This window comes from Bufo gargarizans, chromosome 6 (genome assembly GCF_014858855.1).
Source record: "Bufo gargarizans isolate SCDJY-AF-19 chromosome 6, ASM1485885v1, whole genome shotgun sequence".
Taxonomy (NCBI): Eukaryota; Metazoa; Chordata; class Amphibia; order Anura; family Bufonidae; genus Bufo; species Bufo gargarizans.
Window position 1 is genome coordinate 49,525,363 of NC_058085.1, and position 13,681 is coordinate 49,539,043.

Here is a 13,681-nt window from a genome sequence, read left to right on the forward strand (position 1 = left end):
AGAAGATGCCCCCATAGTGCTCCTTTTCCCCCTTCTCCATAGTGCCCCCCATGTGTGCCAGTATACAAGATAGGCCCCCCATAGTGCTCCTCGCCCTCCATAGTGCCCCCATGTCTGCCAATATATAAAATAGGCAGACCCCCCCCAATATCAGTTGTTAATTATTTATCCCCCCCCATATGTTAGTATGAATGGGCCCCCTCACACGCCGGGCCCCTGTGCAGCTGAACCGATGATTAGTAAGTAGGGGCATAAAAGGAGGCAATAATACTAAATATCTGTGTTCGTCAGTTATACAGAAAGAAGTTGTGGAAAAAGGAAAGAGAACATCTCCAGTCAGAGGAGACATCATTTGTAAGTGGGGGTCTACACAGGTTTATTAATTACTGTGTTTTGACCGACCATCCGCCCCAAACGCCCATTAAATGGCGGATATTCAATACATAATGTACGAGAAAATTAGAAACATGAATGCGAGCGACTACTTCACCTTCTGCCCAGACAGCCGCATCATTATAAACACTGAATTAAATAAACGACAACAAGTCGTTAGAGATGAGAGGGAAGAAGCGCGGGAGCGAATGACAATGTGTAGAGGCAACTTCATCACTTTTTCCATTAAAGAACCGTACCCCGGGAGTGTCCTCATTCTTCCTACTAATTGCTTGTTCATTAGAATTGCCTGAACTCTATAATGTGTTTTCTGCGGCTGGCGTTGTCGCACGCTCCTGCACTAGAGACAGAACACGCTCCCACTTATTGAGAAACCGCATTTCCATTATACATAACAATTTTATTAATAGAGATTCTCGTTGGTCCTGAAGAAGCTTCTTCAGTGTTATCAGCCCCTTAATACTCGTGGAATTCGCACCCACGGCCTCCAGAATTACATTTAGTCTCGTCGTCCTGTTCTGGGATTACACTGCTGTCTGACTGTAACTACTGATTAAAGGGCATCTGTCAGCAGTTTTGTACCTATGAAACTGGCTGACCTGTTGACAGCTGAAGACATCTGTGTTGGTCCCATGTTCATATGTGTCCGCATTGCTGAGAAAACTGATGTTTTGATATATGCAAATGAGCCTCTAGGAGCAACGGGGGCGTTGTCGATACTCCTAGAGGCTCTGCTCTCTCTGCAACTGCAGCGCCCTCTGCAGTTTTAAAACATCACACCTATCTGGCCCTGTCAATCAAAGTGCAGAGGATGCAGCAGTTGCAGAGAGAGCTGAGGCTCTAGGAGTAACGGCAACACCCCCATTGCTCCTAGAGGCTCATTTGCATATATCAAAACATAATTGTTCTCAGCAATGCATGCACATATGAACATGGGACCAACACAGATGACTTCAGCTGCCAAGTGCACATGTAACAGGTCAGCCAGTGTCCTAGATACAAATGCTGACGCCAGGGATGTGCCTAGCCTTTCTGCTGCCTGAGATGAAAACTGAAACGGCGCCCCCCCCCCCCCTCCCAGTTTCTTCAAAGGGTTTTGCCATCACGTACAATGGGGGCATATTGCTAGGATATGCCCCCATTGTCTGATAGGTGCAGGTCCCACCGCTAGGGACCCACACCTACAGCTAGAACGGAGCGGGGAAATTAATGGAGGGCGCACTGCACATGATTTCAATGGGACCACCGTAAATAGTCGAGCGTTGGCTCGGCTATTTTCGGCTGCCCCATAGAAATGAATGGGAGTAGGGGCCGCGCGTGCGCTACCATTTGCTTGTATGGGAGCAGCCAGGAGCAGCGCTTGGAGGTGGACGGACCAAGGGGTCCTCCAGCCACAGCTCTCCCTGCTCCGTTCTCCTTGTAGGTGCGGGTCCTAGAGGTAGGACCCACACCTATCAGACAATGGGGACATACAGTACAGACCAAAAGTTTGGACACACCTTCTCATTCAAAGAGTTTTCTTTATTTTCATGACTATGAAAATTGTAGATTCACACTGAAGGCATCAAAACTATGAATTAACACATGTGGAATTATATACATAACAAAAAAGTGTGAAACAACGGAAAATATGTCATATTCTAGGTTCTTCAAAGTAGCCACCTTCTGCTTTGATTACTGCTTTGCACACTCTTGATGAGCTTCAAGAGAAAGTCACCTGAAATGGTCTTCCAACAGTCTTGAAGGAGTTCCCAGAGATGCTTAGCACTTGTTGGCCCTTTTGCCTTCACTCTGCGGTCCAGCTCACCCAAACCATCTCGATTGGGTTCGGGTCTGGTGACTGTGGAGGCCAGGTCATCTGGTGCAGCACCCCATCACTCTCCTTCATGGTCAAATAGCCCTTACACACCCTGGAGGTGTGTTTGGGGTCATTGTCCTGTTGAAAAATCAATGATGGTCCAACTAAACGCAAACCGGATGGAATAGCATGCCGCTGCAAGATGCTGTGGTAGCCAGGCTGGTTCAGTATGCCTTCAATTTTGAATAAATCCCCAACAGTGTCACCAGCAAAGCACCCCCACACCATCACACCTCCTCCTCCATGCTTCACGGTGGGAACCAGGTATGTAGAGTCCATCCGTTCACCTTTTCTGCGTCGCACAAAGACATGGTGGTTGGAACCAAAGATCTCAAATTTGGACTCATCAGACCAAAGCACAGATTTCCACTGGTCTAATGTCCATTCCTTGTGTTCTTTAGCCCAAACAAGTCTCTTCTGCTTGTTGCCTGTCCTTAGCAGTGGTTTTTCTAGCAGATATTATACCATGAAGGCCTGATTCAGACAGTCTCCTCTTAACAGTTGTTCTAGAGATGTGTCTGCTGCTAGAACTCTGTGTGGCATTGACCTGGTCTCTAATCTGAGCTGCTGTTAACCTGCGATTTCTGAGGCTGGTGACTTGGATGAACTTATCCTCCGCAGCAGAGGTGACTCTTGGTCTTTCTTTCCTGGGGCGGTCCGCATGTGAGCCAGTTTCTTTGCAGTGCTTGATGGTTTTTGTGACTGCACTTGGGGACACTTTAAGTTTTCCCGATTTTTCAGACTGACTGACCTTCATTTCTTATGATGGCCACTCGTTTTTCTTTACTTAGCTGCTTTTTTTTTGCCATAATAAAATTCTAACAGTCTATTCAGTAGGACTATCAGCTGTGTATCCACCTGACTTCTCCAAAACGCAACTGATGGTCCCAACGCCATTTATAAGGCAAGAAATCCCACTTATTAAACCTGACAGGGCACACCTGTGAAGTGAAAACCATTTCAGGTGACTACCTCTTGAAGCTCATCAAGAGAATGCCAAGAGTGTGCAAAGCAGTAATCAAAGCAAAAGGTGGCTACTTTGAAGAACCTAGAATATGACATATTTTCAGTTGTTTCACACTTTTTTGTTATGTATATAATTCCACATGTGTTAATTCATAGTTTTGATGCCTTCAGTGTGAATCTACAATTTTCACAGTCATGAAAATAAAGAAAACTCTTTGAATGAGAAGGTGTGTCCAAACTTTTGGTCTGTACTGTATCTTAGAGATATATCCCCGTTGTATGTGATGGAAATACCCCTTTAACCTAACCCCTTTACTTCAGCCTATGGCCCTTCGGCTGCCCCTCTTTTGCCCCTACCTGGTGCGATCGCCTTACCTGGCCTCATTGGTGGTACACCCCTGGCTAACGCCCTTTAAGTGCCAGGATAACAATATAGATGCCAATATAGGTGACAATGGCTCCTGTCATTAGGTGGGATATATTAGTGCAGCGTGCCAGTCTGCAGGGGTAGAACATGTTAGGTTCACGGTGGGCCGGAATGTGCATACAGTTTATCAGTTACTCACGGTTTAGCAGACGCCTCCCTGGGCCAGCAGTGCAATGAAGGGGAGAACAGCACTGGATTCTCCGGGGCACACTCGGTTACAGGGGACACCGGCCAGGTGGTGATTAAGGTGCTCTTGATGGTGAATGGGTGCTGAGTAGGTTTTGTCATGACGCCAGCACCTTGATGGTGCAAAATGTTGAGAGAGGTAGTGAAATGGAATTAGAAGAATGAGGCAGGTTTAAATCCTACTGGGAACTTTACTATAACCAGGTTCTTGATAACAGTTTACATCCAGGTATCAAACAGTCTCTGACACACATGAAAGTTGGATGTTATTAATGTGTCAGGCTAGGGTAGTTAGTTAGGTACTTACTGATAAATAGCTCTTTAATCTGGTTCTGTTTCTCCAGGTCTTTAATGGTGAGGCTGCCTGAAGCTAATAAGTCCTTCACCTGAAATCCAAAGGTCCTTAAAGCCTGAATCAATGGCTGTTGTCCTTTGTGTCTTATTTCTCTCTGTTTCTATCGAATTGCCTTGCATTAACCATAGCTAGCAGCTGCATTCTCACTCCTTCACTTCTCACTCTCTCTCTCTCAACTGACTCCACAACCTAACTAGGCCTGGACTGCCCTATATATACTGTGGTGCTACCCCCTCTAGTGGTGGATGTATGTAGTGCATCTGACAGCCTGGTAAAAAGGGATTTCACACAGTAGCACAATGCAGCATGAAATTAAAGAAGATGACAAAAAGCTCTTGCAGTTCCCACATAAGCTAGTGGGACGCTGCATACCCCCTTTGTTTAATATGTGTCGACCTCGACACATTTTGGACGAAGTCTCCTGAAAAATACAAAAATGAAGAAAAACACGCAATCCAGCATACAGGTATAAATAACAAGTAGCATGAAAATGCACATTATGAAAATACACTTAAGTACAATCTTGGTGACAAGGGCCGTCGTTCTCTTCTAAGACTGGTGAACTGGGGCGCTGACCTGGCACAGCTAACAATGAAAACCAGGATAGTCCATAATAAAATTAAACAATAAACCTTACAGGAGGCTCACAGGGCATGAATCTGTTCCCTGAGCAAAATGTCAATAGAGGAATATCACGGAGGCTCAGGTACGTTAAAGTCTATCTCCGGGCACAAGGCGTAAACGTTGCAAAACAAGTAGAAGCAGGTTTGTAGAGAGTCCATTGGGTAAGGCAAAACAATCAAAGTAATAAGTCTTTCACCTGGCTCTGTGGCTTCAAATTGTAGGGGAAGGAAATTACTGTTGAACAGGCAGGGCTGGAAGTCTTCTTCTCGGCCGCGCTTGCAGAAAGTCTCTGTAACGAGCAGGCGGTTGTCCCTTAGTAGTCCGGTCGGATCTCCGAAGTGGTAGAGACTCCATAGACGTTGGTTCAAAAGAACTGGGTATATTAGGGATTTCTGAGGATCCTCCATGAGGTAGTTCGTCTGGCTGAAGTGGAACTGTATTTACCTTTGCAGGTATAGGAATTATAAGCCACAGCATAAGGAACCACTGTAGAGGATCAGACTCCAGTAATTTCTCAATGGTTTGCATTGGTCCTTCTGGTTCAGCTGGTTTTTCAGACACTTATACCGTGGATGGAATTTTCTCTTGAACAGCTCTTTTTAGACATAACTTAAGGCGGTTGTGATGCACTATTTGTGGTGCTCTGTTTTCCTTAGTGATTTCATATACATCATTCTTACCATTAGGAATAGCTGTAATGAGCTAGGGTTTTCTTTCCCATTTGCTATCCAGAATGCTAGTGCGATGGTTATTTCTTAGCCACGCATGATTACCAATTTCTAAAGGTTCAGTTTTAGCAGACTGATTATAGTCGTTCTGTTGTTTGTGGTGTGCATTTGCCATGCAGATTTGGACAATCTCCTGAGCATCGGCTAGGCGTTTTTGATGTTCACTCACCTACCTAGTTTGTGGTAGAGGATTAATTGAATCTGGAACTTGCACATCCAGGGTGTGATCTGCAGGCAACTTTCCTTGGCGGCCAAACATAAGATAATATGGAGTATACCCAGTAGAACAATGGATAGTATTGTTGTAAGTATACATCAATTCAGGTAGTAAAGTTGGCCACTCGGTCCTCTTAACAGGTGGTACAGCCCTCAACATTTCAATTAAGGTTTGATTCATCTTTTCACAAAGTCTGTTACCTTGAGGATGGTAAGCTGTTGTTTGGATCTTCTGGCAATTGTGAAGTGAACACAGTTCATGGAACAATTGGGACTTGAAGGCAGATCCTTGATCTGTAAGAATCTTTGCAGGGCATCCATAGGGCAACAGGAAGTTTTTCCAGAAAACATTTGCGGTGGTTTTGGCTGTCAAGTCTTTAACAGGTACGGCTACTACAAATTTGGTGTAGTGATCAATTATTGTCATGGCGTAGGTATACCCTGAGCGACTTGGTTCCAACTTTACATGGTCAATGAGCACTATTTCTAGAGGAGTTTTGCTCACGATGGAATGTAATGGTGCTCTTATCGGTATAGGCTACAAATGGGGTTGCTGCGTGGTAGTCTTTACATTTTTCAGTGACGGCCCAAACAAGTGCTAGGAACTCTAACTTGAAGTAACTGTAATTATGGTTATTTTTCTCAGCACCTCTAAGAAAGAGATCTGCTAGCATAAGCAATTACTCTTTCTTTACCTCCTTGCACTTGAGACAGGACAGCTCCCAGGCCTCTCCGACTGGCATCAGTGTAGAGATGGAATGGCTGTTGATAATCCGGATAGCCCAAGATAGGTGGTTCTGTCAACTTCTTCTTCAGGACTTGGAAGGCGATTTCCCTTTCTTCATTCCATTCAACCGATATCTGGGATTTCTGGGACTTTTTAGGATGTCCTCCCAGGAGCTCTTGTATCGGTTCAGCAATCTGAGCGAAGTGAGGGATGAAACGTCGGTAGTATCCTGCAAAACTAAGAAAACTTCTCACCTCTTTTACTGTGGTAGGCGTAGGCCAATTCCGGACTGCCGCTATCTTTTCTGGATCTGGCTTGACACCTTTAGCACCGACCACATGTCCCAGGTATTTGACTTCTTACTTTAGTAGATAGCACTTAGATGGTTTGATCTTGAGTCCATGCTTGATGAGAACTTGGAAGACTTCTGCAAGATGTTTTAAGTGATCCTCATAGGATTTTGAATTGATGATTACGTCATCCAGGTATAGTAGGACAGTTTTAAAGTTTTGTGGCCTAAGCATCTCTGCATTAGTCTTTGGAAAGTTCCAGGGGCATTGCAGAGTCCAAAAGGCATGCAATTAAACTGAAATAGGCCCATAAGGGTAGTAAATGCTGTTTTTTTCACGGTCTTCAGGGGGCATAGGTACCTGCCAGTACCCACTGGTTAAGTCTAGGGTAGAGAAGTAAACTGAGGACCCTAATGCTGTCAGAGACTCCTCGATTCTTGGTAAAGGATAGGCATCCTTGTGGGTGATTTGGTTAATTTTCCTATAGTCCACGCAGAATCGAATGTTACCATCTTTCTTTTGGACGAGGACTAGAAGTGCAGCCCATGGACTATCGCTGTCCCGGATGATGTTTGAATCTTTCATTTCCTGGATCATTTGTTTCACAGACTGGTACAAACCGGATTCCAAAAAAGTTGGGACACTATACAAATCGTGAATAAATACTGAATGCAATGATGTGGAGGTGCCAACTTCTAATATTTTATTCAGAATAGAACATAAATCACGGAACAAAAGTTTAAACTGAGAAAATGTACCATTTTAAGGGAAAAATATGTTGAATCAGAATTTCATGGTGTCAACAAATCCCCAAAAAGTTGGGACAAGGCCATTTTCACCACTGTGTGGCATCTCCCCTTCTTCTTATAACACTCAACAGACGTCTGGGGACCGAGGAGACCAGTTGCTCAAGTTTAGAAATAGGAATGCTCTTCCATTCTTGTCTAATACAGGCCTCTAACTGTTCAATTGTCTTGGGCCTTCTATGTAGCACCTTCCTCTTTATGATGCCCAAATGTTCTCTATAGGTGAAAGATCTGGACTGCAGACTGGCCATTTCAGTACCCGGATCCTTCTCCTACGCAGCCATGATGTTGTCATTGATGCAGAATGTGGTCTGGCATTATCTTGTTGAAAAATACAGGGTCTTCCCTGAAAGAGATGATGTCTGGATGGGAGCATATGTTGTTCTAGAACCTGAATATATTTTTCTGCATTGATGGTGCCTTTCCAGACATGCAACTGCCCATGCCACACACACTCATGCAACCCCATACCATCAGAGTTGCAGGCTTCTGAACTGAGCGTTGATAACAACTTGGGTTGTCCTTGTCCTCTTTGGTCCGGATGACATGGCGTCCCAGATTTCCAAAAAGAACTTTGAATCGTGACTTGTCTGACCACAGAACAGTCTTCCATTTTGCCACACTCCATTTTAAATGATCCCTGGCCCAGTGAAAATGCCTGAGCTTGTGGATCTTGCTTAGAAATGGCTTCTTCTTTGCACTGTAGAGTTTCAACTGGCAACGGCGGATGGCACGGTGGATTGTGTTCACTGACAATGGTTTCTGGAAGTATTCCTGAGCCCATTCTGTGATTTCCTTTACAGTAGCATTCCTGTTTGTGGTGCAGTGTCGTTTAAGGGCCCGGAGATCACGGGCATCCAGTATGGTTTTACGGCCTTGACCCTTACGCACAGTTGATGATGATAGATGCAAAGTCTTTGCAATTGTTCGCTGGGTAACACCTTTCTGATATTGCTCCACTATCTTTCTGCGCAACATTGTGGGAATTGGTGATCCTCTACCCATCTTGGCTTCTGAGAGACACTGCCACTCTGAGAAGCTCTTTTTATACCCAATCATGTTGCCAATTGACCTAATTAGTGTTAATTGGTCTTCCAGCTCTTCGTTATGCTCAAATTTACTTATTCCAGCCTCTTATTGCTACTTGTCCCAACTTTTTTGGGATTTGTTGACACCGTGAAAATTTGAATCAATGTATTTTTCCTTTAAAATGATACATTTACTCGGATTAAACGTTTGATCTGTCATCTACGTTCTATTACAAATATAATATTGACATTTGCCATCTCCACATCATTGCATTCAGTTTTTATTCACAATTTCTTCAGTGTCCCAACTTTTTTGGAATCCGGTTTGTACATTGTCGGTGGTATAGGCCGGTACCTTTCCTTGATTGGAGGATGTGAACCGGTAGAGATGGTGTGCTTGATTACACTGACTTCACCATAATCTGTAGGGTGTTTACTGAAGGCCTGATGATGCTCTTGCACAACTTTTAAGACTCCTTCAATTTGGTCCTCAGGGGTAGAGATATCCCCCATGTTGAGTTCTTTCCACCATAATGTATCTGAAGGATATTTTTGTGGATGCAGCTTCTGAGCAGACTGTTCAGTGATGGCTGCAGGCACGCTGAGAACATCTTGGAAAGTGACTTGTAGTAGTTGAGCCACAGGGCAATGCTTGTTCAAAGTTATACTGTGGTCACTTAAATTCAGAAGACGAATAGGCACTTTACCTTGAGATACAGTCACTAGGTTTCTTGCGGCTCGGACTAAAGGATGGTCTTCTAGAGTGATGGGTTCTACCAGGGCCTGGTAGTCTTGGCCTTGGATCCCAAGAACAGCTCGGCACCACAGGAGTGTTTTGGTATTTGGTTTAAGGATTACTGGTTGGTTACCTTGGATGCGGGCACAGCAAATCTCTCCTTTCTCATTGGCAAATTTCTGTTGCCCACTTAACACACAGATAGTATGTTGTATTGCCTTTTTGGAGGCAGATGCGGCGGTAGGTATAGGTTTGTGCAAAGCTTCAAGCATTTCAGCATAACAATTCCTAAGAACGTTCATCCCTAGGACTACCGGAGGGTTGTGATCTTCCCTGACCTGCACAACAATGAAACCTTGCCGGGGTAGTGTAGTTCCTCCTACTAGGAGAGTTGGCTCCCAGTAACCATGCACTGGCACGGGTTTGACGTTGCTGGCTATAAGACTCAGCCAGGATTCTGGTGGTTGTGTTAACTGGTTCTGATCCCAGTATTTCTCAAATGCCGACTGTTGAATGGTTGTGACTTGTGACCCATTATCTAATAAAGCAACAAAGGGAACCCAATTTATTTGAAGAACCACTTCTGGACGAGATCCTACATATCTAGGCATCCAGCAGGGATCTTTTGGACCTACTGGTTCACCTCCCGAGGGGCGGTCCTCGACCTCGAGGATTGGCCTTTTAACTGCCAGCACATAATTTCTGTATGGCCTGGCTTGTGACAGTAGGTGCAAGTGGGTCTTCTCCGAGCACTGGAGCGGTCAGGAGGGCGTCCTCCAGAATTTTTGGGATATGTCTCTTTATAATCCGGAGGGAAGAGTCTCCTGGATACCAGTGCCTCATACTCCAGCAGCAAGGGCTTTTCCCACTCTTCCAGTTTTTTGCATACTTACTCCAGACTTTTGGTCAGAAAGTTGACTTGCTCCGTCAAGGCGGCAACTGCATCAGGAGCCGGGGCTGGAGTGGCTTGACTGGCGATAGAATAACATTTCAGAGATGCAACTGGCATATCCATTGGTATTTCGGCGGGCCTAGCAGGCTTCAATGGTGTGTTTGTCCCCATAATACTGATGGCTAACTCCTTGAAGTCTAGGAAAGTAGATCTTGGATGCTGAGCCGCTAACATCCTTAACTGACTTTTTAAGGCTTCTGTACTAACACCTTCAATTAATTGCTCCTTAAGCGTCTTAAACTCATGAGGGTCTACCCGTACCACAGCTCTGAGGGCTTCCTGAAATGACAATGCAATGTCTCTAAGTGACTCACCAGATTGCTGTTTCTTGCTAAAGAACATAATCTTGACCTTCGACACAGTCTTGGGTTCAAAGGTGATGCAGAGCCGTTCAAATATCTGGTCCAGCTTTTTCCTCTCTGAGCTTGGCCAGGACTTCACTTCTCTGAGGGCAGCTCCTTCCAATTGCGCAAGCAGAATCTTAATTTGTTGCTCTACTGTCACAGGGTACAACCTGAATATAGCAAGAATGTTTTATTTAAAGTCTCTTAAAGTGTGAGCTTTCCCAGAATATCGTGGGAACCAGGGGGCCCCAAAGTAGTAAGGCATTGTTAGAGGCATCATACTCTATGCTGCCGCGGCTGATGATGCGTTGGAACCGGCTGCGGTTACTGCAGGGGACCTATTGAGGTCAGGTTGCACGTTATCTTCCTGCACAGACATAGTAATGGCAGGAATTCAGTTGCACACACTTTTTATACTGCGTTGCGATGGGCCATCTTTATTTTGTGGGGGTATGACCCTTTAAGAATCGCGGTGCTGGCTGAATGTAATGTTTAAGCAGTTTGTATTTAAGTTAACCTTTCTGGCAGCGGATCCTGTTATTTTTGGGAAGTTCTCAGACTGCAGGGGTATCGGAGTACTAACATATAATTGTTCCAAAGAGGACGGCTGGTGATCGCACTAACTTTCTCCTCCCGTCACTCACATGCAAATTCTTGCGTATTCTTGGACGAGCGTACGCACGTCATGCTCCCCTCTTGCGCGTGGCTCCTCCCTACAGTGTGTCTGACAGACAAAAGAGGCGGCACAAAATTTTGCATATAGGGGTGGCACTCTATTTTACCGCCGTATAGGGTGTTTTGCAGAGCGAGGGCACCAAAAATCAGACAAGAAGGTCTCCGGCGGCCATGTTAGGTTCAAGGTCAAAGTCAATTCAATAGCAGCAAGCAGTTCTAGTGACGCAAAAATATGCGATTTTTTTCAGTTTTAACATTGCGATTTCAAAGGAGTCAACGGGCACAGTATATCCTTGCAGTTTTAAGCAGTTTAAACAGCTCTTTAGCCCAATAAATACAGTCAAACAAATGGGGCTCATTCACATAAGGCACAGAGGATATTGATCCTGTTCGTGACGCCAATTTTATTTGCAGCGTGCCAGTCCGCAAGGGAGGTTTACGGTGGGCCGGAATGTCCATACAGTTCATCAGTTACTCACGGTTTAGCAGTCGCCTCCCTGGGCCAGCAGTGCAATGAAGGAGAGAACAGCACTGGATTCTCCGGGGCACACTCTATTACAGGGGACACCGGCCGGGTGGTGATCGAGGTGCCCTTGATGGTGATTGGGTTTCTGAGTGCTTGGGCGGCTGGGCCCCTGAGTTAGGTTTTGTCATAACGCCAGCACCTTGATGATGCAAAATGTGGTAGAGTGGTAGTGAAATGGAGTTAGGAGAATGAGGCAGGTTTAAATCCAACTGAGAACTTTACTGTAACCAGGTTCTTGATAACAGTTTACATCCAGTTATTAAACAGTCTCTGATACACATGCAAGTTGGATGTGATTAATCCCAGTAACGGGCTGTGCTGGTAGTAATGTGTCAGGCTAGGGTAGTTAGTTAGGTACTCACTGATAAATAGCTCTTTAATCTGGTTCTGTTTCTCCAGGTCTTTAATGGTGAGGCTGCCTGAAGCTAATAAGTCCTTCACCTGGAATCCAAAGGTCCTTAAAGCCTGAATCAATGGCTGTTGTCCTTTGTGTCTTATTTCTCTCTGTTTCTATTGAATTGCCTTGCATTAACCACAGCTAGCAGCTGCATTCTCACTCCTTCACTTCTCACTCTCTCTCAACTGACTCCACCACCTAACTAGGCCTAAACTGCCCTATATATACTGTGTTGCTACCCCCTCTAGTGGTGGATGTATGTGGTGCACCTGACAGCCTGGAAAAAAGGTATTTCACACAGAAGCACAATGCAGCATGAAATTAAAGAAGATGACAAAAAGCTCTTGCAGTTCCCACATAAGCTAGTGGGATGCTGCATTAGGCCGCAAGTGAACAGTCAGTTCTTGAAGTTGATGTGGCAGAAACAGGAAAAATGGGGGAGTGTATGGATTGGAGATCAAATTGTGATGTCTAGATGATTGGGTCAGAGAATCCCCAAAACGTCCGGTTTTATGAGGCGTTTTTGGCAGGCAGTGGTTAGTATCTACCATAAAAGGTCCAGAAATGGATGACCAATGACATGATCATGGGCGCCCAGGGCTCCTTGGTGCACATGGGAAGCAAAAGCTAGCCCGTCTGGCAGATCCTACACAGGAGCTACTGTAGAGCAAACTACTGAAAAGTTTTCAACTGGCTATGACAAAAAGGGGTGAGGACACACAGGACATCACATCTTGGATCTGAGTGTCCATGCTGACCCCTCTCCACCACTGAAAGTGCCTACAATGGGCACCTAGGTGTCAGAACTGGACCACTGAGTAATGGAAGAATAATGGATCCCCTGAATCATGTGGATGGCCAAAAGCTCGTGTGCAACTGACCTGGGCAGAGATAGCACTTTGGGAAGAAGACAAGTCAGAGAAGGCAGTGAGATGGCTGGGCAATGTTCTGCTGGAAACCTTGGATCCTGGCACCATGGGGATGTAACCACCTACCTAAACATTATACCTAAAGGTGGGTGTTGTCCCCACATGGGTCCCCCCTCCATGAATCAAAGCAGGGAGCTTTGAAGGACTCCATAAGAAATAACTTCCACAGTCGAGAACCCTCCACTATGAGCCAGAGCGGTCGATCATGTAGTCATACTGTGATGACCTATCACTAGGATACCTTTAGGGACCCCCCACTGCTCCTGAGAGTGAAGGAGCCACAGGTGCCCAAGGGGAGGTCCGTTAATACAGGGTGCCCGGCCGCACCCCTCGCCATCCGGTGCCCAGCGCCGCCTTCCCTGTCTTCAGCACCGCCTTCTACAGCTCAGTGCCGCCTCCTCAATCCTCCCCGTCCCTCTGACAGATACCGGGCCTGCGCACTAGGTTAGGCTCAGGGATAAGTATCTGATCGATGAGGGACCTACAGTTGGGACCTATTTTGAGAATGGGGTCCGGTG